The sequence below is a fragment of the Anopheles nili genome, chromosome 3 (assembly GCF_943737925.1).
Source record: "Anopheles nili chromosome 3, idAnoNiliSN_F5_01, whole genome shotgun sequence".
In the NCBI taxonomy this organism is placed as follows: Eukaryota; Metazoa; Arthropoda; class Insecta; order Diptera; family Culicidae; genus Anopheles; species Anopheles nili.
The window spans coordinates 25,341,904-25,365,661 of record NC_071292.1 but is presented as its reverse complement, the minus strand read 5'-3'; positions in this window follow the sequence as shown (position 1 = coordinate 25,365,661).

The following is a 23,758-nucleotide window of genomic DNA, read 5'->3' as shown; positions in this document are numbered from 1 at the left end:
GATAAATGAAGTAACTCCGTCGGTTGCCGATCGACCCACGACCCCCTGGTTGGCAGCGTTTGGGCCAGTTTCTTTTCCTCTTTTTCAGGAGAAAGGATTTGTAAAGCGCCTCCCCGGTCCGCTTGAATGTCCTGGCTGTAAAGCCGTGCGTGTTTTTGGGGCTCACCCCAAAAGGGGCATACGTTTCGTCCTTCGATCCCATGCCGGGGAACGGGGAAAAAGTCCCTCAACTGGCGCGCTATCGACGGTTTGGGATCATGGATAAAAAGAAAGAAATGGAGAGCAAAAAAAAAGGACAACCCAAACCCGACCCGACGACAGTCGTATGTCGCGACAAAACTATCGCAAGGACTCGCAAAGCCGGTGCCGAAAAGCAGCTGCTTTGCGCCGGCAACGGAAAGCTCCTGCTACGGAATATAAATATATATCTTCTCGCCGTTCGCCGTGATGAACGGGTTTGGCTTCGGTGGTTCTTGTTGCATCCGGGCGCCGACATATGCCCGCTGGAAAAACAAATCTACAACACCAAAACGAAAAAAAAAAAAACGAAACATCCAAAACACACTCACACGACTTACGGCACTTGCGGCGGTGCTTACTGTCTCTCGCTCTCTTTCTCTCTCTCTCGTTTTTCACTCGCCTTCACTACGCGAGGGGCTTTGCGTATTGCAATTTGGGATTGGTTTTCGCTTGTAGCGTCAAATTGGTACAAGGATTACGCGATCGGTATCCGATAAGCTCGGAAGCAGCTTGGGAAGGGCGAGCTCGCGCGCGATATCCTTGCCCGGTGCCAGCGACGCAACCGAGAAGACGCAAGATAAACATCGAACCTGGGGAATGGGACGCATGAAACCCTGGGCGTTTTTATCAAAAACCCCAAGACTGTCTGCCCGTGCCCGTGCCCGTGCTTGGTGTGTTACAACAACTCCACCCGAATTCCGTCCCATTTCGGCAATGGTGAGGAAAAACTTCAATCCTTCCGTAGCGGGTGAGTTTTCCACTGATGGAGAGAGAGAGAGAGAGAGAGAGAGAGAGAGAGAGAGAGAGTGCAAGGAGCCAAGAAAGGAAGCGATGGGTAGTGGCCACATACACACACACACACACTCGAACGCCAACTCAACCCCAAAGGCGCCAAGGGATACCGAATCGAACGTCGACACCCGCGACCAGGGGGCGGGATCGTTGCGGAATCGAAACGAATAAAATGTGATAACTTCTTCGTTTTTATATTACAATTTTGGGATTTAGAGTTTATTCGTATTTACGATTATGAAAATTGGTTTACATCCTTCGTCCTGAAGGATCCGGCTCCACCCCGAACGTGGTCATTTCTGTTTCGCCTTTTTTCTTTTCTTTTTGTTGCAGCTGTGTTTCGTTTGTTGCTTTCCTTTGCCCTTGCCCTTTGCGTAGGGTGCGTCCCTGCCACCGTCCGGGTAAGTTGAGCCATTTATGGTTGTTTCTGTTTTCTTTCTACCGAACGCTTCGGTCGCTTGGAGCGTGCCGGTGCGAGCTGGGGTGCGATGGGTTGGATCGAGGAGGTCCATACCGGGAAGGTTTTTTCGATTTCGGCACCGGTGGACGTCTTGAGGAATTGTTGCTTTTCTTCTTTATGTTTTTATTTTTTAAACTTGGATTTTTTTAGCCTGCCTCAGACTGCCCCCAAGTAGCAGTTTGCTTATTTCCAACAGCAAAATGAAAACTCCCCAACCTAAACGAGCTCACGATCGGAAGAAAGCCAGCAAAAACGATTGCTAAAGGATAGTTTAGAAGAAGAAAAAAAACGTAGGAAAACGAGCAAAACTCCTGTGGAAAAAAAACACTCTCACCCCCACACACACACGTAATATGCGGGGATAAAATAAACCACGTACAAAATATGGCTCCATTCGAAAGAAACACGTTCCATCGGTCTGTATCGAACTCGCCGGTGTGGTAAGCCATCGATGCAACCGAGGAAAGGCGAGCTTTTCTGCCCTTCTGCCTTCACTGTAGTGTGGTAAGCCAGAAGGATAGCCTTTTTTCATGCTGGTGCAACTCCAATGCAACACCTGGCGAGTGTTTTCTGCCCGCGTTATGGGGCGAAATCGTTTTCGAAAAATTGAAAATTATCGCCACCAATTCTCTGCGCCATAAACTGCGCGTTTCGTGGCACCGGCAAATGCACTCACCGGGGTGTATTCGAGGCGAGTGCTTCTCGCGGTTAGCGTCCACCGTTGATAGTGGTTTGGTTTGAAATATACAGCATGTTTCATACAATGTAACAGCTCATAAGTTTTGCTCTTGCGCTTGGCGAACTGTCGTGCCATTGAACATGCAAATGATCATCCATAGTAATGGCAATCAAACGCAGTAAGCTATGGGTGCATGAAAGGTGAACAGAAAGGTCGTGGAAAAATAGAATTACGTTACCCATGGCAACGGTGAACAGGAGCTTGACAGCCAATTTCAATGTTTGCAAAGCTCAAACACAAACGATGGTCTCATCAACCGAGGTCCTAAAATAGCGCTCAAATCAATCGTGAAAAGTTCAACGCCACGATGTCTATTGAGGCGTCAAAATACGCCACAATGATGTCCCATTTCTGGCACCATTAGCCGGTGCAATAAATGATAACGCATGTTTTCATTCAATCGCCGATGGAATTTGCTAAAATGATAAAGAAACACGAGTCGCGCGAATCGGAAATGGAAAGCGCAAAAAAAAAACAAACACGAATCCCGCGCCCATAAAAGCTTTAAGGGACTCGATTCCGGCTGCTCCAAAGTCCGAGGGCTACAGTGGGTCGTAAAAAAAACGAGAAAATAAGTAACCGGGGATATTTCCCACGGCCACGGAATTATTTTTCGTCGTGTGTAGCGTTTTTTTATATGCTCCACCATGCCCGATGCTTGCAGCCCGTGCCAAACGCCGCCCGGTTCGGGTTGAGGTTTATTTTATTTAGCTTTTCTGGTTTTTCTGTCGCACACTCGCGGCCTCCCCGCTTCGTCTCCTTCGAGGAAGGACGAATTGAATCCAAAGTTTTATTTTCCTGCAACCGCGCGCAAACGGATCCCGGTGGTGGCTGGGAAATGGACGAACACGCGAACATGTTTACGAAGCAACATTTTGCCGATCCTCTCGATCCTGGTCGACGACGCCGTCGAGTTGCTCCGTGGCGGGTGAAATCGCTCCCCGAAAAGGAGCCTGTGAAGTTTTCCCAGCACAACCTACGCCCCCGGGGAGTGGAATTGCGAGAGGCCCGAGGTAGAGGGCTGGAGAAAAAGAGGAGAGCAAAAGAAAAAAAAACAGCATACGAAAGGAAAAACATATTCCCGGCCCGGGAAACGGAAACACAGCCAAATACGGCCAAGTACTGCTGGCTGCCTGCCCTCGTGGCTTGTATCCTGCACGAGGGGAGTTGAGCGATGGGATGGATGAAGGGGAGGTGGGCTGGAAGGGGGGAGGGGCAGTAACAGCCTTACGCCCGTTACCGTTTATCGACGACTGTTTGGGCAATGATGCTAATCCGTACGGTAAACATCGAACCAGATTGTGTTGAAATATGAACAGAAATAAAGTTCCACTCCATATGCTGCCGGGTCGGGGAAGGTCCCGACGCCTCCTTGGCGGGAGAGCGGGTGGGTGGTTCGGGCGCGGGGAAAAGGGAACCGAAGTGGATGCAGGGTTCACGGTACAGATGTCGACAATTCGGGCAATCGATTTGTCACAAAAAGTCCTTACGCGAGTGTATTTGCCCTGGCGCCCGTGCGACAAGTGCTGATGTGGAAAGTCAACACTCAAGGAGCCGTTTCTCGCTTCAAGGACTCGGCACGCCGAGTGCCGAAGGGATCTCCGGTTGTTTACCACATCGCCCCCGGAACATGCGGGGACACGGCGAAAGGGCACAAAATAGTGGATTATGATTGGTTTGCGTGCGTTGGTCGGCGTCGGGGTGAACGTGAATCAATTACCGTATTTTCTCGTCTTAGCTCGGTTTCGGGTGGAATTTTCTTCTGGCTTTTCTTTCGCCTACTCACAACCCCACCCATTCACACACACACACACACCCTATTGAACGCGCTACGGACAGCAAAAAGTTGCTCAATTTAGGATTAACGGTTAAGTTTATGGTGTCCTTGTGATGGCTGCCCGGAGCGGTTGTTTATACTCGCCGCTTCGATTCTCTCGCCTTCGAAAGCACGCAATGATGTTGTTAAAAATTCGCCCAAGCTTCTGCCTACCGAAAGAGAAAAGCTAAACGAAAGCAAAACAAAAACCTCATCATCCCGTTCGGGAAGCAGCATGTTTTCGACTTCCGTCCCTTTTCGGTTGGATTGGTAAATCGCACGCGCATAAAGACCGCCCGGCGAGCTGTCGGTTTTTAATCCAACCCAAAACCCAGCGGCCGGTGGAAGGGATGGATTTGCCGCTTGATTGGGTTCTGAACGAAAGGGGGGGAATTGATATGAAGGCTCCCATCCGGACCACCCTCTCCGGACCGGCTGCCCGATCCCGGATGATGGCCTAATTATCGTTAAATTAATAACCACCATCGAAGGGCTTAAAACGGCTGTTTATTTAGTTGTGCTAATAATTCCTCCCTCAGCCCGAACTTGAGTGTGTGTGGGTGGGTAGCGCGCATGTGGGCGGGTGTGTGATAATGCCTTTGCTAATGCCCGCACACTTACGTGGTGGAGGCGAATTCGGTGTTCGTTCCGTTGTTTGTGGATAATTTGTCGCCGAAATTTATGAGAGCTTCCCACGATGGCGATGGTTTCGCAATTGAAATCCATTCCGAGATGGTTCGTTGAGGCGAGCGATTGGAATTGAATTGCTTCTTTTACAGCGCCATTGGACCCGCGATGGTGAATGTAGCGGTATTAATTATGCTTCGAGCAGCTGGCGAGCGAATGGCGTCTTTATTTCCTTTTTTTCGATACCTCTGAAGCGATGGAGGTTAGTGCTATTGGGCTGGAATGTGGGTGATAAAAATCAATGCAGATAAATTTCTAAATTCTAATGAGGCGTTATTTATGGATTTGTGTTTTCTGCTTAGTGAAGTGACTGCTTTGGCTCTGTTTACAATTTTCCAGAAAAAAAAATCATCAACCTCCTCACGTCAGGGGAATCTACATGTTATTAAATTATATTAATTGATCAACCTAATTGTTGCATCAAATTTATTTAAAAACGCATGATTATTTTAGCAGATGGCTTTTCGTTGAAATCGATTCAACAAACGTGTTTTAGACGAGATGCATGAGTAATATATTTTAAGATTTGGAGTTATTATTTAAGAAATTATGAATTTATCTATTTAATCAATTTATTACTGTTCATTCGCATGTAATAAATATTCTCGCAATCCACTACCAAACAGCATCCTGCTCATTTCGCAATCAAACATTATTCTTCCCAGAGTGGTTTGATTGTTCTTCGCGCGCAAAGTAACCCCGTCCAACACCGCCGAACGCGAAATTCTCACCGACATTAGCAAAGGTCGTTTCCGGCGCAAATTGGCAGCATATTTACACCGCCGGCACGGGTCAGCGGTAAAGGTGCGAAAATATCCAATATCCTTGCCATTTTAATTTCCTGTCGCTGCTGGAACCTTGTCCTTGCACGCCCACCATCCACTAATGGCCCGCCCGGAAACCGCACTACGGGGTTTGTGACAAATTTCGCCCATCAAAAAAGCTGGCCAGAGAAATTCCTTCACCTTCGGGTACCGACGTGTCGTCGTGGGCGTCTGATTAGCAGCAGCAGCAGCAGCAGCAACAGAAGTAGCAGTAGAAGTAGTAGAGGCAGCAAACAGCAGGTACACACACCGGTTTGACGTTCTTAACTCTTTCCACCGTCGGTCGAAGGGACGAGAAAGGGCGAAAATAAAAGAATTAATAAACCTCCATTATCCGAACCCATTATCCGTCATTCGGTGGCCGGTCAAGCGTGGGATGGCAAGACACCGGGCAACGGGGAGGGTGGAATTCCCTAATCGGGCCGGAAAAGATTTTCAATTACGTTCAAATTTCGGCCCTTTCGGAGAAAATCGTGTTTGGCTGGCCGGGCGAAGGATTGCACGGGACGGTTAGGATGGTATGGGTCAATGGGTGGGGCCATATTTTTCCCACCCATTTTTCGTCATCTGTTCGCCGAGGGGAGGGGGGGGGGCGTAGAGGGAACCGGGACAAACGCGCCGCTAACGAGAAGGGCCAACGCCCGGGGAAGGACGAAGGATGACAGCAGCGACTGGCAGGGAAGGCGAAAACGAGGCCGTAAAGCCAAAGGTTAATATGTTTGACGATTGTCCTGTCAACAGCAATATCCTGGGGAGGCTGGTTGACGCTGGTGAACGTTAAAAATGTAGCACACAAACCACCGTGGCCCCCCCCATCCGGATGCCCGGCGCCCTGTCAAAGGAAGGACAAAATATGATGCAAGCCGCTGAACGTTCGAGCTTGTTTTTCGTCCTTCGAAAAGGGGGTAGAAACGACCAAAAGGGCGAGAAGGGAAGTAAATAACGGCCAGGGTACAAGAAGGATGCCGAAACACGGCGACCGCTCCGTCGAAAGGACAGGAGATGCAGGACAAATAAGGAAGAACCAGCCAAAACAAAAAAAAGGCAAGCTAAAGCACGTAAACCCGAATATTGCCTCCGTCGTGTCCGGGTTTCAACGGAATCGCGGTGAGGGGGGGGGCTCCATTTTGGCCATTTTGTGTTTCCCCATTCAGTTCCTCCACTATCGCGTTGAAGGAGGACTTACACAAAAACCTAAAACGAGCAGCAAAACTTTCCAACACAAAAACCCATGGTGCATGGTTTCCGCGCGCGGCCGCATGGGGGCGCTGTGTGCGACCGCACGCGAAATCAAAATGGTGTCCTGCTCTTAATGTTTTTTTTTTATTCTCTCCCCCGGAATCCTTTTTCTCCTCCGGTCCGGTGAGCCATTTCCGGGAGACGCTCCTCGTTCACGTTTTTTTTTTCATTTTATCACCCGATTCGCAGGTTCCCACGGCCCGACCGATCCCGGGGCGGTCCTTTGATGCTCATTCTCCGTCTTGTTTATAATTTCTATAAACGTGTAAGCGCCGTGTGCTCGAGGAGTTTTATATCTGTTTCCGCATCCGCGACCGGTAGCTCGTTTGGTCAGGTGCGCGGGAACCGCGGTGGCCAGGAACGGGAACGATCGTGTCCCTGCACGAGCATTCCCTACCCTGGAGCGTTGCGCAAAAAGGGGGATGAATGGTGCTTTGAAGTCGGTATGGCGCTCTGTGGTGGTGTCCTTTTGAATCTGCGTGGCAGTGAAGGCGTGTGACGAGTGGGGGTTGAATTAATTTTTTTTCGTCCTGTTTTTGTTGCTGTTATTGCTCGCAAGGTGGAAGAAAACGTTCCGGCTTGTGTTGGGTTCGGCGCATTTCCGTCCTTTTGCTCGCGTAATGTTACATTGCTGCATTCGGTTGGTTTCCTGTTTCCTTATACGATGTACATTGATTGAAGCACATTGCATGCGTGAGTTACTAGTTTATTTGCGAACAAATAGGCCTTTTTTTTGACGCGTAATCGCTCGGTAAGCTATCTTGATCGTGAGTTAAGCAATACTTAAGCAATTGTGCTGGAACTAGTCGCGCATGTAATGATACCACATTGATAACATTCCAAGAAATGTCATTAATTTTCCCACTCCCATCGGTTAGTTTTTAGCACCAGCAGTAGCTGCTCAGATCGCCGCCATCTGTCCCGTTGAAATATTTTATCCCACTGCCATCGGCAAGATTGTTTTTCATCATCCGATGGCGATGAAAGGGCAATGTAACGGCAGCTAAAATATGAAAGCACGCAATGAACAACACACCTAAACACCCAGGGACAAAACCCAAGAAAGCTGCTGGCAAGTGAAATAATTTAAAAATATATGTATAAAACCCTCCGCTGGGAAACCAGGCCCCCGAAGAAGGTGCCGATGGCGAAAAACCAAACAGGACAAAAAAAAAACGCTCGAAGTAAAAGGTCAGTCCCGGGCAAATCACACAGAAAATTAAATTCCCAAGAAAGTTAGCGTTGAATGGATCAAACGGCCTCGCAGAAGTGTCTTATCTGATGGATTAAACGATACCTTTTTTTCTTCGCCTTCCTCTCGTTCCATCCTGCATTCGCGGCGTTTGCTAAAATGTTAACTTTTTGCTCGGCTGCCCCGGTGAGTGGGGCGAAGCTGGGCGAAAATGAAGCAAAAATCGTCCTGCAACGCGAAAGCGCAAAGAAAAAGCTTTGAGGCCCTTTTTTGTTTGGTGGTGCGAATCCAGCCCATTTTCGTTCAAGGGTGCACCCGGGGAATGCTTCTTTCATTTTGGGGACATATTTTTTTCCTTTTCTTTTGTGCTAAGGGCTTCGAGAGGTGCTCGCGAGTGGTGATGGTGGTGGTGGTGTTTCACCAAGGTCACAAATTAGAGTTTTGGGATGACAAATTTGACCTTCGTGTCGGTGCGGTTGTGGGAATATGATATAAATTGGTTCGAATTGAATGAAAAACTACCGCTCGCGGAATAATCTCTCACTTGGCATGCGATGGAAGTAAACTACGCGTAGTTAAATATGACATCCATAATGATTCAGATGAATACTATTTTTGTTTGTCTCCTTTGGAAGGTAAACTGAAAACAACATTACTTATAAAATGTATCTGAGTTAAGGATATGGAAGGTTTGATCTTTCTTAAAGCTTTTGAACTGACTGAACCGAGTTTAGGTGCATTATATTTATGTGTCCTAGAAGTCATATAACGAACGTAAGCAATGGCTGTATATCACAGCACAAATAATTATTCATTTGAATATTAGAGCTTTCAGCTGGCAACGTTCACACCCGTGCTTCAAGCTGCCGATTTTGTTCACTGTTGATAATAGATTTCCTCCCAAAACTTTGATGAATATTGCATACGCATAATAAATGAATAATCTTTCCGGTTGAGCGCTTTATTGGAACTAATCGATTCATGGCAACCGAGCCATCATCCGCTGATTTGTAATGTAAATGAACCAGCAAACGTCAGCCCGTAAATCCGCCAGCCCCAAGACAAACGCAATCCATGCCCCCCCGCCCCCATGCCGGCATTAATTTCCGTTCCGGTAAACTCTTTCCCGGAGGTTCACCTGTAATCTTCGCGTCACCGGAGCGTGTTTCATTTGGCCGAGCCCACAATCTATCGCAATCACGCATTATCATGGCACGGCGTGCGGCCCATTGTGCGAATATGCTCCCTCACACGGTGCGCCGGAAAATGCTTCCACGCGTAAAGCCGGCCCTTGCGGCGTACCATCTCAGGCGAGCGCAAACGGGCAAGAAAAAGTCCCCACCCACCGATGGGTGGGAAGCCAAGACTGGGCGGAAGCATAAAACAGAAGCCCCAAAATGGCGCGAGTTGACTTTTGCCCGTGACGGCTTACGGCACCTTTACGGCTCGCGACGCTTGAGCAATAATCACCCACGCGCAGGGTGGCCGCTTCGGCACTCCCCCCTCCTCCCCCCTTTCGACCGTTTCTACCTCCCCCCTTCCCAACCTCTCACCACCCTTTGCGCCGGTGCCATGTTCCGTGTGGGCAAAAACAAAACGCCAAAACCGGCCCCGGGGTTTGTGCGTAATTGTCGGGCACGAAATCGCTCGTTAACATCTAAATTGTTTATGTTTCCGGTTTGGAGCGCACGAAATATTAATTATTCGCACGCCATTGGCTTGCGAATGAGATGAAACGCGCGTTCGGTTGTGGCTCGTGGCGGTCGGGCGGATGAAGATTAGAATGAAAAATGGCTCCCTCGCTCCCCGAGTTTTCGTTGCCGTTGCTCATCCCAGGCGTGCGGAAAAAATGATAACGAAAAGAAGCAACAGCAAGAGGAAAACAAAAAGCAAGCCAAAACGCACCGAAAGACAATCCGAAACCAAACGAGCAGCTTCGATCTTTTGTGTTTTTTTTGTCCCGTTTCTCGCTGTCAATCCGCTGAAGGGGACGGCTTCCTTCGAGCGGTGGATCGGATGTTGCCATGGTGATGCTGTTGCAGAAGGAAAAGAAGGCGATGGAAAATGGAAATGGAAAACGCTGACACCGTCGGATCGGAGCGCGCGCGCGCGAGCGAGAGCCTTCAAGGCCGGGAGAAATCCACGCCACGCAGGATTCGTTTCAAATTATGCTAATGTTGCACAATATACGTGACAAAGCCGGCGGCACATCCGCTCATTAGGCGCCCGGGAAACCGTGGGAGGGAAAACACCCGGGACGCCCACAGTGGAGCGATAAAGAAGGGAAATAAACCTCCCACCGGCCGGTTGTTGCGACTTAATCACTTGCGATTTGTTTCCCGCGCCCGTTCGCTTTGTGTGTGTGTGTGTTGCTTTCCGCGGTGAAAAGAAAGATTTTCGTTTTGTTCCACACTCCGGTTGTTCAGCATCCGGTGGATTATCCTACTGTGAGCCGGGAGCCGGATTTGTAGTGTGTTATTATTGGGCCGGGCGTTTCCACGGCGAGTGGGCTTACGTGTGTGTGTGGGGGGAAAATTAAGTCCACCTGCCGTCGAGCATGAGAGCAGCCAAAGTGAGCAAACATTCGCGAAAGCAACTGTCAATTATTGGCGCTCGCTAATACCGGTGCGCATCCGCGGATTTGCCCTCCGGGAACCGGCAGCTTTGCTGAAGTGCGGAATTGGACCCCAGAGCCCGGGAAAGCCGACTTTTCGACCGAAAAGTCAACCGAAGCGCTTCGGGATAAAATGGTCCCCTCGATCGACGGTAAACAAAACGGCACCGGTCTTTGATCTTGCCCGGTAGCGCGTGCTCGGTTGCCGTTAAATTAGTAATTAAATTATGTCTCCCATTCGGCCGGGTACATAACGGCGAACAAACAATCTCCGGCCCATGTAATCTGGGCCGCTGTGTCAACAGAAAGAGTTTTGTGTTTGGGTTTGGGGCGATTTTCTGCACCACTCGGCACCGATCGGACAACCGGGTTTCGATTGAAGTGATTCTTTCTTTCGAAATTCGCTCACCCGATGGGGCATGATTAAAACGCTTCTCGGGCAGCTTTCGGCCGGCCAAGTGAGGTGGGTTGGGAAGGATTATTTTTTTTCGTAATAAAATGCCCCCCGAGGATGATGCAATGGCGCAAAACGGTTGTGCAATTTTCAGCACATGAACGGGACAAAAAAAAGGCATTCGATTCTTTCGAAAAGGAATGTTTTAATTTACGCTCGCTTTGGAAGCGCAATTGTATATCCCTTTTTGTACATGAAAGAGATCAAGATACTCAGTAATGAGGTAAAAGCAGATGTTACTGAAAAAAATTTATATTGCGATGAAATGTGGCAAACAAACATTTATTTTAAAACGATTGATTTGCTTCATATCGGAACTAGTTGTTTATTTTGAAGAGAAATGTGAAATGTTCCACATTACTGATATTCAAATGCAAGCTGGATTATACTAGATATAGAATGTTTTGTAATTTAAGCTCAAATTTTCTTCCCAATCAATTGTTCTTTTATTTATTTTAAATGCAACTGTTCGCACAAGATGTTTAAACTAGACAATGTTCAGTTTCGTCAAGTAAATAGTGAGTTGCCACTCGCATAAGTGGAACGCATAAAAATGAATAAATAACGTGAATTTAAAAGGATTCGCTCTCTTGCTCTTTTGGATCGATCTTGGTACCTATTGTAAAAAAGGATCCCGCGATTGTTCAGCAACTGAAATCCAAAAGCTTTAGAAACGCCACGACAAATTAAATCCGACATTATAGTAAACGCCGCATAACCTATCTTAAATGAGAGCTATTCTCTCGATTGCTCCGTATCACACGGCACAACATGAAATGCGAAACGTTTCCCCCCCCAAAAAAAAAGCCACCTCTTATCGATAGCATAAACAAAACAACGAATACATTTGTTGACCTTTACAGCCAAAGATACCGGCTCAATCGCCTCCCCAGCTGGGAGTTATGCCTTCTGTTCGGTTCTCAAAATTCCAAACACCAAGTGCACCATTTTTCGCACATTAAAAAAACCCATATCCACTTGCAGCTGCTTACGGTCTTCGTGTCTCGATGGCACCTTCACAGACGGTACTCGAGTGTGTCTGCGTTCGTGTCCTTGTTACGTTGCTTCTCTTGTTTCCATCTTTCTAACGCCACCTTCAAGGTCTTGCCGGTGAGTAACGTACCCCATGGAGAGGTCTGAACGCCTCGAGCACCCTCGTTTTGTGTGGGCAGCAAATCCTTTTACCGAGCGTCTGCTTTGGCGCGTGTGTGTGTGCGTTTTTTCCCCTGGGGCTACAAAACCCAAACCACCCCACGCTTGATTATAATTTGAAGTAATTTGTGTACGGTGGCTGGAAAATGGATTATGTTTTTATTCGAAAACTACTTCCTTCCGCGTGCTGGCTCGACCCTCGGTTTATTGTCCCCCTGGTTGCGGGGGCGATAAAAAAATCAGTACTTGATCATGTGCTAGACGGTCCTCTGCAACGGAGTGCCTCAGGGTGCGACAGGGCCGCCTGTTGTTATTTAGTGCCCTCCTTTTGTGCCTTCTGCATTCCACCCAAAAACCCGATTGTGAAGCCGCCCATGTCGCCGCCATGTGTGGCAAATGATAATGAAATGAAAGTGATATTATGCAAATATGTTTGGCGCTTCCGGTACACCCTCCATTTTCCGACGTACGCCCACCACACCACCCTGGAAGTGCCAGCTCGGTACGATGTGCCAAAGTGCAGTGCGAGACACATTAGGAACCGTCCCGCAGTTCTGGGGTGATAAAACGAACGGAACGGTTGAGGTTGAAAGTGCCACACACATACTCTGGGAGTGGCAGGATGAAGGAGAGAGAACGAGACAAAAACACACCACGCCACCACGATAAGAGGATACCAGCAGCCTCAGACGGGGTTTTCCAGCCGCCGGGAGCCACCGTAGTTTCACTGCCGGTCGGAAAATGAGCCCGGGCGTTGCGAAAAGGTGCCCGCTTAGCGATGGCTTTTCCTTTGAAGATCCCCTTTCCCGGTGTCGTGGCATGCGTTGCTCTAGTGAAACCGCCTGTCTTGCTGTCACTCCATCATTTCCCTTACAGGCCCGTTCCCATGGTTTTCCCGCGCACCGGGAAAAACTCGACAATCGGGAAAACTCCGGTGCCGCCTACGGTCGCCGCTTTGCAGGTGAGAATAACAGTAACGGCTGGCATACGATACCTGGGGCCGGCATATTTATTTCCCCAAATGTGTATGTGTGTGTTTTTTGCCTCCTTTTATTGTCCTCCCTGCGACTGAGCCAGCGGGAAGCTTATGCTTCCTGGGTTGCGCATAAGAAACGGTCGTGCAAGGACGTACCGCGCGTGGGGTGGCCACATACGGTGGGGTTTGGCTCGACAAAGATAAATGTAATATTAGTGCGACCGAAGGGCGCCCTTCCGTTTTGTCTGTGGTTCTGCGAAAAAAGGTGTCATTTGATGTACTTTCCCTTTGAAGAATCCCTGCCCGCAAATTGCAGCGCATTCAATTTACGGCTTCCCAGATGCTGCCGTACGGTACGGCAACCCGGGTGCGTCTCGTAAGGACATCTGCTAAACACAGCGACGGCAGAACGGCTTGGCCGTGCGTTTGCGTGTGCACGTGCGCGCCGGTAATGAAACGGGCTCTGTAAAATAGGTTTAATTACAGCAAACCGGTCTCATATGCATGCGCATTTTTGTGCCATTCGTATTGTGCTAAGCTGCAGGGAGCGAAACATTGACGTGACAGCCGACTAACTGTGAACGATTTAGCATATGCGTATCGTTAGCCAGATGACAATATTAATTACATAAAAGTTGGCACCTGTTTGTGTTACGAGTAGGCTAGCTAGTTATACGAACACAATATGTACGCAGCGATTTAGTAAAACGACAAAGAGAAATCAAAACGGAATTGTTCTGTGCAGCATGCAGCATGCACATTTTTGATTGCTTTTACGTAGCTGCAATGCTTTAATTCAGTTACTTAGCATTATTTTAATTTACTATCCATAAAACTATAACAAAACATTGTACTCATTTTAATACATTAACGAGAAAAGTTTTTAAATGTCGTTTCGATATACGATTTAGAATAAATGAAGTGCATTGATTGTACATTAGATTTATTTTAATTATACCTAACACCATAATTTACATTTTCGAAATGCATTCCAAACCGTTTTGAAACATGTAAGGAAATGTACTCTACAGTCTATGAACTCAATATGAAATGATTATGATGAAATGAATGTATTTATGTAAAAAGAAAGCGTTAAAATGAGTTCCGGACAGAAATATGCCAGCGAAAAGCAATATTTGCTGCCGTAACCTTTTCGCCTGCATTCCTTCAACACTTCCAAAATAAACCACCAAACATTGGTCCACGCTGCGGCCAGAACGACGCAAATCCGCTTTTCCGCTTCCCTATCCGCAGGCATTAAATTTTAATACCCATCATTATGAGATACGCTTCCGTTTCTTACTTTTCACACCCCGTTAAGTAGTTTCTTGTTTTGTTGTGCCATGCGAAAACCCCAACCCACCGGGGAGGCTCGTGTGAGCCCGCGGGAGCTTTCAGAAAACTTTCTGGTCAATTACCTGCGCCAGCGGGGGTTTTTCCGAGCACAGTGGAGCATTTCCAGCAGGCGCATGCATCAAATGCAAGTGGCCGACCGGCAGCCTGGCTGGTGACTGCACTTTGAAGAACTGCATGTGAATGCGGGCTCGGGTGTGGGTTTCGAAAGAAAAGCCGAGAGTAAAATAAAAACAAAAATATAAACAAAAACAAAAAAAGGACGGAATCTCTCTCATGCTGGCATGGGGTCGGGTTTGCGCGAGCGGATTATGTTCCCACGGGCTGCACCCTTCGGTCGACGACGGCATCTTGGTGTTGCTGCCTTTTCAGGACCACAAGAGCGTACCGGATGAATATAAAAGCAAACACTTCCCGCACGGGATAATGACGCATTTCATTCAGTCCCGCCCCGGGAAGGGGTCTCGGTTTGTGTTATTTGATGCTGTGCGATTGCACTGCGGATTGCCGGTGCGGTTGGGTGCCTAGCTTGCGCCGTTATGACTGATTTATATCTTAATTTGAATTCCCGTGCCTCTGCGGGTCGACCCCGTTTTGTGACGGAACCCTTTTCCGTGACCTTTTGCGCGGTGTACGAGGTGTGAAAAAAAAGGTGCCACAAAAAAGGAGAAGATGGGAAATTGTTTTCACGTTTGCGTGCATTCATCGCGATGCATTTGATTTGCATACATCGTGGGGCAATAGGAGCTTCTTCATGAAGGAATGAACGAAATGGTCTACATCGAGCGCGAGAACGAGTAAAAACGCCTGCAGCCACTGCTGAAAGGAATGAAAAGTCGAAACATATCCCAAGATGGTACGCTTGCTGTGGTCGGAGGTGACGATGCAATGCATTTCGGATGCTGCGCTTCCGACCCGCTCAATATGGCTGTAATCGACCGAAAGTGGCATAACCGCGGATGATTTACTTTCTCTCCTTGACGCGTCCATATATCATGCATGTGCTGACGTCGGGAGTGGATGTTTTTCGCTCTGCTGTGGCGGTGAATAGAGACTGGTGTGGGTTGTGTTTGAGTTTCGTCGTTTTTTTATTATTATTAATCTCCTCACCCGCTTAGTGTCACCGCTCATGCATGTGTAATTCGCCTGTCATTTACCATCCGCAGCCAGTAAACCACGCTTCATAAATTAAATGTAACTCATGGAGTTGACGGTGGGCAGGACGCTGTGGATCGCGTAAGCTCAGTCACTAATCATATAACGATCGGTTGGCCACCGCTTACCGATGTTGACAGGCTGCGCTAACCGGTATCCGAGATATTGAAACCACAACAGGAGAGAGAGTGGGAGAGAGCAAAAAAAAAAGGCACAACACAACGAAAAGCGGAAGTGGCCTTCGTTGACAAATAAAAACACATTTTCCAAACGAGGAAAGTCGATATTTCTGCAGCCCCACCGCTGCCGGGCGCAAACGATGTACGATGTGGATTGAATTATCCGATTTTTATGGCTTTACGCTTTGTGCCAGCCGGTGTCCACGTGTACCGTGTGGCTGAGCACTCTCGCCTAAGTGAACCATCCTCCGTTGCCCCGGGCGCTTATATAAATCCATCCGCACTCATGTGCGGTTAATCTGAGGTGAGGTTCGAGGGAACGGTTAAACGACGGATGCTGTGGCTACGTCAAAGCGATTTTCAAGCAGGTTGTAATCCGGATTATCATTCCGTTTGTCATCGGGTGAGGTTTTTGTTTTTTGGTTTCAAGCTTTCGATGGGTGTGTTTGGAAGGGTGTTTAATTTTTTCCACACGTCAACACCCGTTAGAAGTGTCCCCTCAGATCGATCGTTTTCAATCAACGAGCAATAGACCAGTTACGAGCAATGACTAACTGTTTAACCTGTGTATAAAGGCTGATGGGTTTGTTGAACGTTGGCATATGAAGAATTAGGCGCCTCCATCGGGGAGAATTGTTGCACTTTATTTATTTTATTACTTTTATAATACAATTAGGAACTTCCAAAAAAAAAGAAAGAGAAGTCTAGATAATCTTGTCAGTTATTTTTATTAAACATTTTCTTGATGAGGAAAAAAGCCTCTACCATAGAGATTTTGTGAACTATATTACTCTACGGAAGACTAGGCGCCAAAATAGGTGCTCGATATGACCTTTTATGTGCCCAATTTATTTCCAGCTTTTGCATGAAATGTAAACTGAAACTAACGGAACTTATGATTTCTAACAATGCTGCATGCCAGCGCACAAGCATCCAATAACTGTATAAATAATTTCAATACGTGCCACACCAGGCGCCTCCATTAAGTGGCAACATTTTGTGATACTGTACTCTCATGTGCACAAAATACAACAGAGCTATTAAACGGAGCGCAACATTGTATTACATTACAGCACTATTGTGTAGTTTGACCTTTTTGTGATGTTTGATAGTAAAGGCGTTTCTCCAGGCACGCCGCGTTACATCCTGCACCAAACCGACCCCGCCATGTGGTCGACCGACGGTGTTAGCGTTGCACGTCGTAAAAGGGGAAACCACGAACACCACGGTGCAGTTAATGAATTGTTAATCAATCAGTGAAAGCTGTTATTTTTCATTGTGCGAAAACCACTTCTCTAACGGTAGGATCTGGCACGTATCGTGCGCCCCAGGGTGTAGTGGCTTTCGTTTGGTGCTGAAATTGAATGTTTTGTGGCATGGTGCGGGCCAGGCAAAGGTAACCAGTTTGGGGTAAGGGGTGCGAATGTGGCCAGTGAATTTAAGCTTGCTATCAGCCGCCACGCACACGGTCACACGTGCACACGCACCAAGAACGTTTTGGTGCGATTATCGCGTGCTTCGAAGCGTGGCGGGGTAGAATGATGAATTTGACCGCCCGCTTTGGTTCAGCACTTTGATCAAAGTCAATTATACGATAAATTGTTCCGTAGCCGCAGCTTTAAACCGCGGATAAAAATACGCTCTCTCGCTTTCGACCGAGCGGAGGTGAACCGCATCGATTCGGTATTTTGCGTCCTCGAGCAAATTACGGCTTCACTATTCGTGCTGATCGCAACTGTTTCTGCGCTTTGTTGGCTGTGAAGCATTCGAAGTGCGAGTGGTTCGTTCGATTATGAATGTAGCTTAATTACAGTTCATGGGATAAGGGTGCTATAAAATGGTTGTTATTAAATTGAGTAATCTCAAACAGTGCAGGTGCGATGACAGGTAATCAAAAGCGGTCACTTCCGACTGATTAGAAGTAATCGTATCGTTGTGTTGTCTAACTTTTTTGATCAGTTAATGCGTTAGTTACATACATTTTCATATCAACAATTATAGAATTGCAAAATTGTTATAAAATATGAAATAAATTCCAGGAAACATGTTGGTCTATTAAGCTAAAAACAACATGACACGTAACATTCAATTGACTTTGCATTCGCAGCTTTAGATTCACTATTTGAGTTAAATTTGATTCTTGTATGTGTTTTATAAGCTCTTTGGTTTAGTCTAAAAAAAGAATAAGCATCTTAGCTGACTAGAAACAGGATGAGATGAAAAACTTTGCTTTGATTGTTTCCGGTAGGGTAATTTCACCATCCTGTTGAAATTGGACTCGAGTTTACGCATAATTTTTATATTTTTCCTTTGACTTTATTGCAACTAAAAGAGTCCATTTATCTGCCCATGTCATGTTCATCTCGCACGCACCCATTCGGTGCACTGTGCGCTTGTGTAGACAAAGTTCTGTTATCCAAACCGGCTCAAGCCGAACCGTCAGCATCGTTATTAGTGTTCTTACCGTACGCAAATGCCTCTTCCGGGCCGGTTCGGGCACGGAAAACTGCACCAAATCACGTTGTTAAACGAGCTATAATATATTTCCGACGACATATGCTCACATCCAGCCCAAAACGGAAACCAACCGGCACTATCGTCACGATCGGCGTCGGATCGTGTGGCTCGCAAATCGCCGTAAAAACTTGAAACCACGCTCTCGAGTTGGCTTCCACCGTTGGGGCTGGGTCGGTAGAAAATCTGCAAATTAACATTATGGTAAAGAAGCCGACCACTACAGGACGAAGCCACTGTGCAGGACTTTTGGACCAGCCGGTAGAGGCGACATATGCACGAACGCACGTCAGATGCTGTGCCCATGAGGTGGGAGCGAACTTTACCGTCCTGCGAGCATACCCAGCCTGAGTCCTGCAGCAGTGCGTTCGCGTCGATAAGGTATGCGACCGGCCGGGAAAGGTGCTTGCCTGCATGTGCCCACGACGTGCACCAATAATATCGGTAATAATTCCGATAACATATCGATATTAATTCCGTATCAAAACCGACTGGCACGCCAGATTGCGAAACGGTCAGATATGCCGGTGAGCGAGCTCGAGGGCGAATTATGGTGCACTCTTGTTGTGCATCTCCCGGATGCAAACTGGATGCAGTGGATGGAACGGCATTAGCTCAACCGGAGGTAGAGCTCACCGTGCCGGATGGCAATAGAAATTGGAACTCTTCGGTACCGTCCCAGCCAATGGGACCGCATAAATTAGCTGTCCGTTCGTTCGGTAGATGCCTGCGAAGGTTGGGCAAATAAAACTCTCCGTGAAAACGCTACCAGGGGGCAAGAAGTGACGATAAAAATGCACCAAAACCGGTCGATGAGGTGAGAATGGAAAAGCGCCCGGGCGATGATTTCCACCGGCAGCGGCTAATGGCGGAAGCGAATGCATGTCCGCATGTCATCACCAGCGTGCGGGTGTGCGTGGTGTGCACCATGGTGACAGGCAGCATCATTATTCTCCCGTTTCGAGCCATCCCCAACAACCCAACGCCACCCTCAGAGCATCGGAAATCGCACGGCATAGCGCGTGGTGCCGAGAGTTGCAGCATTTTGTCGCTGTTTGTCAAGTCACAAGCCAGCCGCACCGGCTGCAGGTGCGATTGTATGCATTTGAACTTTGCAGCTTCCGGGAAGCGGGACACAAGCGCGGTACCGGCGAGATGCAGTTATTAGCATTTAATGTGGGCTTGGTGGCTTCGCCGCTTTTGATTTGTACGGTGTATTATCAGCGGGCACGGATCGGTGCCGCTACTGTGTTGTAGCGTGCCACCCGGGTGGGTTATTATCGTTTCTAGTCGCGCACGCGTGTGGGTGTATGTTTGCGTGGCCAATGAATGGTGGCCAGCTGCGGGAGAGAGGTGGCCGGGTGGTCGCGAAGGACCACTAATGAGGGATTAGTTCTGTAAAGGGGCGGCGACGGAAGTGCAAAGTGAAAATCAACATTCAATTTACTCGCCAGCAGCAATCCGCGGGTTGGTTGCTTTTTGCCGGTCGAGCCAGTAGCGAATGGAGAAGCCAGTCGCTTCCTGCTATTCGAACAATGAGCCTCCGTTTTATAATAACACGTCATGAAGCGGAAAGGATTTTGCTTTTGTTCAATAACGTTCAATTGAAATGATGGTGCTGTTTTGCTTGTTCATACAGGTCGCTTTGAGCGATGCAGTCGACACTGTTTCTGTGATGTGATTCAACGATGATCAACGATGTGATTAACGAAGAGATTTAGTGCAAAACATTTTTAAAATTGTCAACTGCATGAATTGAAATATTTCAAATATGTTAGAAACAATGATACTGTAATGTATTGTCCTTTTCTTTTTGAGCAGCTGAGACAGTGAGTTCTTTAATCCATACCATAGTTGGTAATTGATAATCCGCTTATTAATCTGAGAGTGAGAGAGAAAAATAACACACATCTGGTAACTTGCACGGCCTGCACAAACACGCATACTGGTATGTAGCCTGTAAAGTAATGAATAAAAAAAGCTTCCCCGATTCACGCGCTGTAACCGTCCATCTCATTACTGAATGGAAGGAGCAGGCAAACAAATTCGAGAGAGAAAAAAAAACATTATACGATATGAAAATATAACTGAAACTTCATTCCATTCGATGCACTTCGGAGCAGCGCATGAATAATTAAACTGATCCCGCTGCATTACGCATAATTTCATTAATCAGATGCATTTCGCTGCATCTCAACTCCCGCGGGTGGGATCAGCCAGTGGGTTGTGCGAATAAAGAACGCCATTTGCAAAAAAAACTCTCTCTCTCTCACAGTCACACGTACACCCACGCGCATACACACGCATTTAAGCCCAATGGGACAGAGCAAAAAAGAAAAGCTCTTCCCCGTCCCACGAGCCAGTGCCATTTGAGCGGCATGGCATAAATCTGATTACTATACTTTCAACGGCACGCTGAATTTACCCTCCATTCATTGGGTGCTGATACGCGTGAAAGCTACCCCCATTATATCCGCCCACATACCATTCCTCTCTCCCCCGCCCCCCTCTCTCCCCCCTATTTGGATCAACGTTCACCTTTAATAATCTGTTAAAGCGAGAGACCGAAAGTAATGAAGATATGATATAAGGCGCGTTCGGAAAATAAAGCGCCACAAAAAAAAACACTCCATTACATCGGCCAGCTGACCCATCAAGCGGAGGCTCGGAAAAGCGTTAGGACCCTAGTGGTGGAGACTGGCGCAGGGAAATGAATGAGTGAGCGCAACGAAAAAAGGCAAACCCGTGCGAGAATATTAATTGAAAGAGGGATACACTCAAAAGCACTTCCCATTCGGCGCGGTGTGTATTTGCATTAATTTATTCGCGAAAGCCTACGTTAATTATTGAAAATAATTCCGACGAGGGACGAGCGAACTGCGATCGCACACCCACACATCGTACACACACACGTGCGTGCTCCCTACCAGGAACTGCCAGGTCGCACTGGGCTCTGGGTCGGTTGCTTTCTTCTTTCTTCTCACTGTTCGTTTGATACGCGCCGGCCAAAAAAGCATGCCATGTGTGCGGTGCGATATTAGCACTGCCTACTTTGAGCGCTTGTCCATGTTCCGCAGGAGATTGCGTGAAAATTTGCTGCTCCACCTTCAACAGCAGGCGTTGGCAGCATCCATTTTGTCACTCGCGGACGCGGCGTGCTGTTCATCGCGCTTTTGCGCTTGCGGGTTCGCGCGCGCGCGCGTATCCTGTTGCGCCAGTAGTCTCCAGCGCGTGGACGCCTACGCGTAACGATGTGCGACGTAATTAATGCTGGGAAAGTTATACCAAACGCCCAACCCGCGCTACCATGCGGTGGTGGTGGAAAATTCATCGTTCGTGGCCACCATAACGCCGCTGCCATGCACATGCACTGCGCGACCGGTTCTTGACGGAGGGTCTAGGAAGAAAAGGAAAAAATAAACCATAGCGAAAAAAAACACAATGGGCGCGACAACATGCACGACGTAGGAAAACACGGTTTTACCGCCACGAACCTGGGCACCAGCGGCTGATCGTTAAACGCTCCTGCCGGGACCCGTGCTGCCGCTGAGCGACGGCGTGCGAGCGGTTGTTTATTGCATTAATTAATGAAACGAGCAATCTGTCAGGTTCGGTCGTGATTATCATTATTTTTCCTCATAATTCTGCATTATTAATTGTTTTATTTCCGTGTAAACAGCACGGGCGCGCGTGTTGTCGCCTGCCACCGACGGGCACAGGCATCCGTTTCCGGGGTGGCTCCAACCGCGCTAACAAGTCAATATCGGTGCATCGTTTGCAGCCGAGCCTGGAAAAGGCAGCAAAACAAAATGGAAAAGAATAAACCCGACACGGCACCACGCGGGAGCAGGTGAACTCGACCCCTGCTGGTGGAAAATATGCACATGAAATAAACGAAGATAAAAAAAAAACAACTCAACACATCATCAGCAAACAACAACATTATCGGTGGCGGAACCGAGCCGTTCGAAAAAAAACAGGGTGTCAACAAATGGAAGCACGTGGCGGTTGCGCCCGGGCGACTGGAATTAAACGGGGCTGAAAACGATCGGAAGTGACGGGTTGGTGCATTAATTATACACCAGCGGCCAACCCCGGTCTGCGCTGCCGATGGCATTTATGGTGTTGGCGAAAAATTAAACGAGCACCCGCGCAACCACGGCAGGTGAAGAATCTCATCTTCATTTACAGCGCGCCATTTTCCCGACCCACCGCGATGGGTCGCGTTGCGGGCCAGTGACACGGATCGGTGCGGATATTGATGAATATTAATCGCTTATTTACGCGGCAAACCCGCCTCTGCTGCTGGGAAGGGTTTGGGCTATAGAAACATCCTTCTGTTTTTTTTGTTTGATCCGCCACAGGGTGTCTCAAAAGCTAGTCGGAATCGGTTCACAGCACGACGGTTCAGTAAAGACTAGTTCTGAAAGGGAATTTATTATCTATATCTAATAATGATTTCACCCACCCTGTGGGCCATGACGGCGTGCTTCATCGAGGCCACCGTATGCCACGCCCTAGCACAGTGCGTGTGTTCGGGTGTGTCCTGAAACTATAATTATTACGGGAGGCACCATAACCGTGACGCGTGGTGGCGATGGTTCGACGTGGCGTAAAATTGTATAGAATTACTATGCACATTAATCGCCCGGTTCGGTAGGCAACTTTCTGGCGGTTAAACGCTTACATTGTTGTTTCCTCTCAAATGCCAACATTCGGAGGCTTGCGCTAGCACGGTGTGGCGGGCGCGCTTTGTGAACTTTCGCCGGGACGTGGGCGCAGAATGTTCGCGGAAATAATTAATATTTGCAAATTTTTGGCAAATTTATTCATACCCGTGGTTTCCACGAGTACAGGGTGGGTCGGAGGGGAAGAGAAAGAGGATGTAGAGGATGTGCGGAATTCGGTGGGATCAACTTCTTTTTTTGTTTGGTTTATCACATGTTTTGACAAGGGTTAAGGACTCATACTACAGAATGGAATTTAGCTTAGCAAGCTTAAATTGTATGAGATTTTATTTTCTAAATATTGACTTGTAAATCTTTTGACACTTAAAATAAGATAAATGCTATGATAAAAGTCTGTATATTTATACAAACGCACAAACCACAGTGTGCTCAAAAGATTAAATTATAGAACACAGCCTTTTATGCATTTTTGCTGTAACTAAAATAACACTTTAATAAATTTTGTTTTGTGTAACATCAGAGAACAGAGAAACGATAAACGCGCCATGAAGTGAACCATTCGTAGTCGCGTTTATTTTCGAATATATCCCACAAAAAAAAACAAACTCATTTCTGACGCACTTAATGTACTTTCGTGTGCGCCGGGGAACCTTCCACTACGAAAGGTACTTCCGTTCCATATTT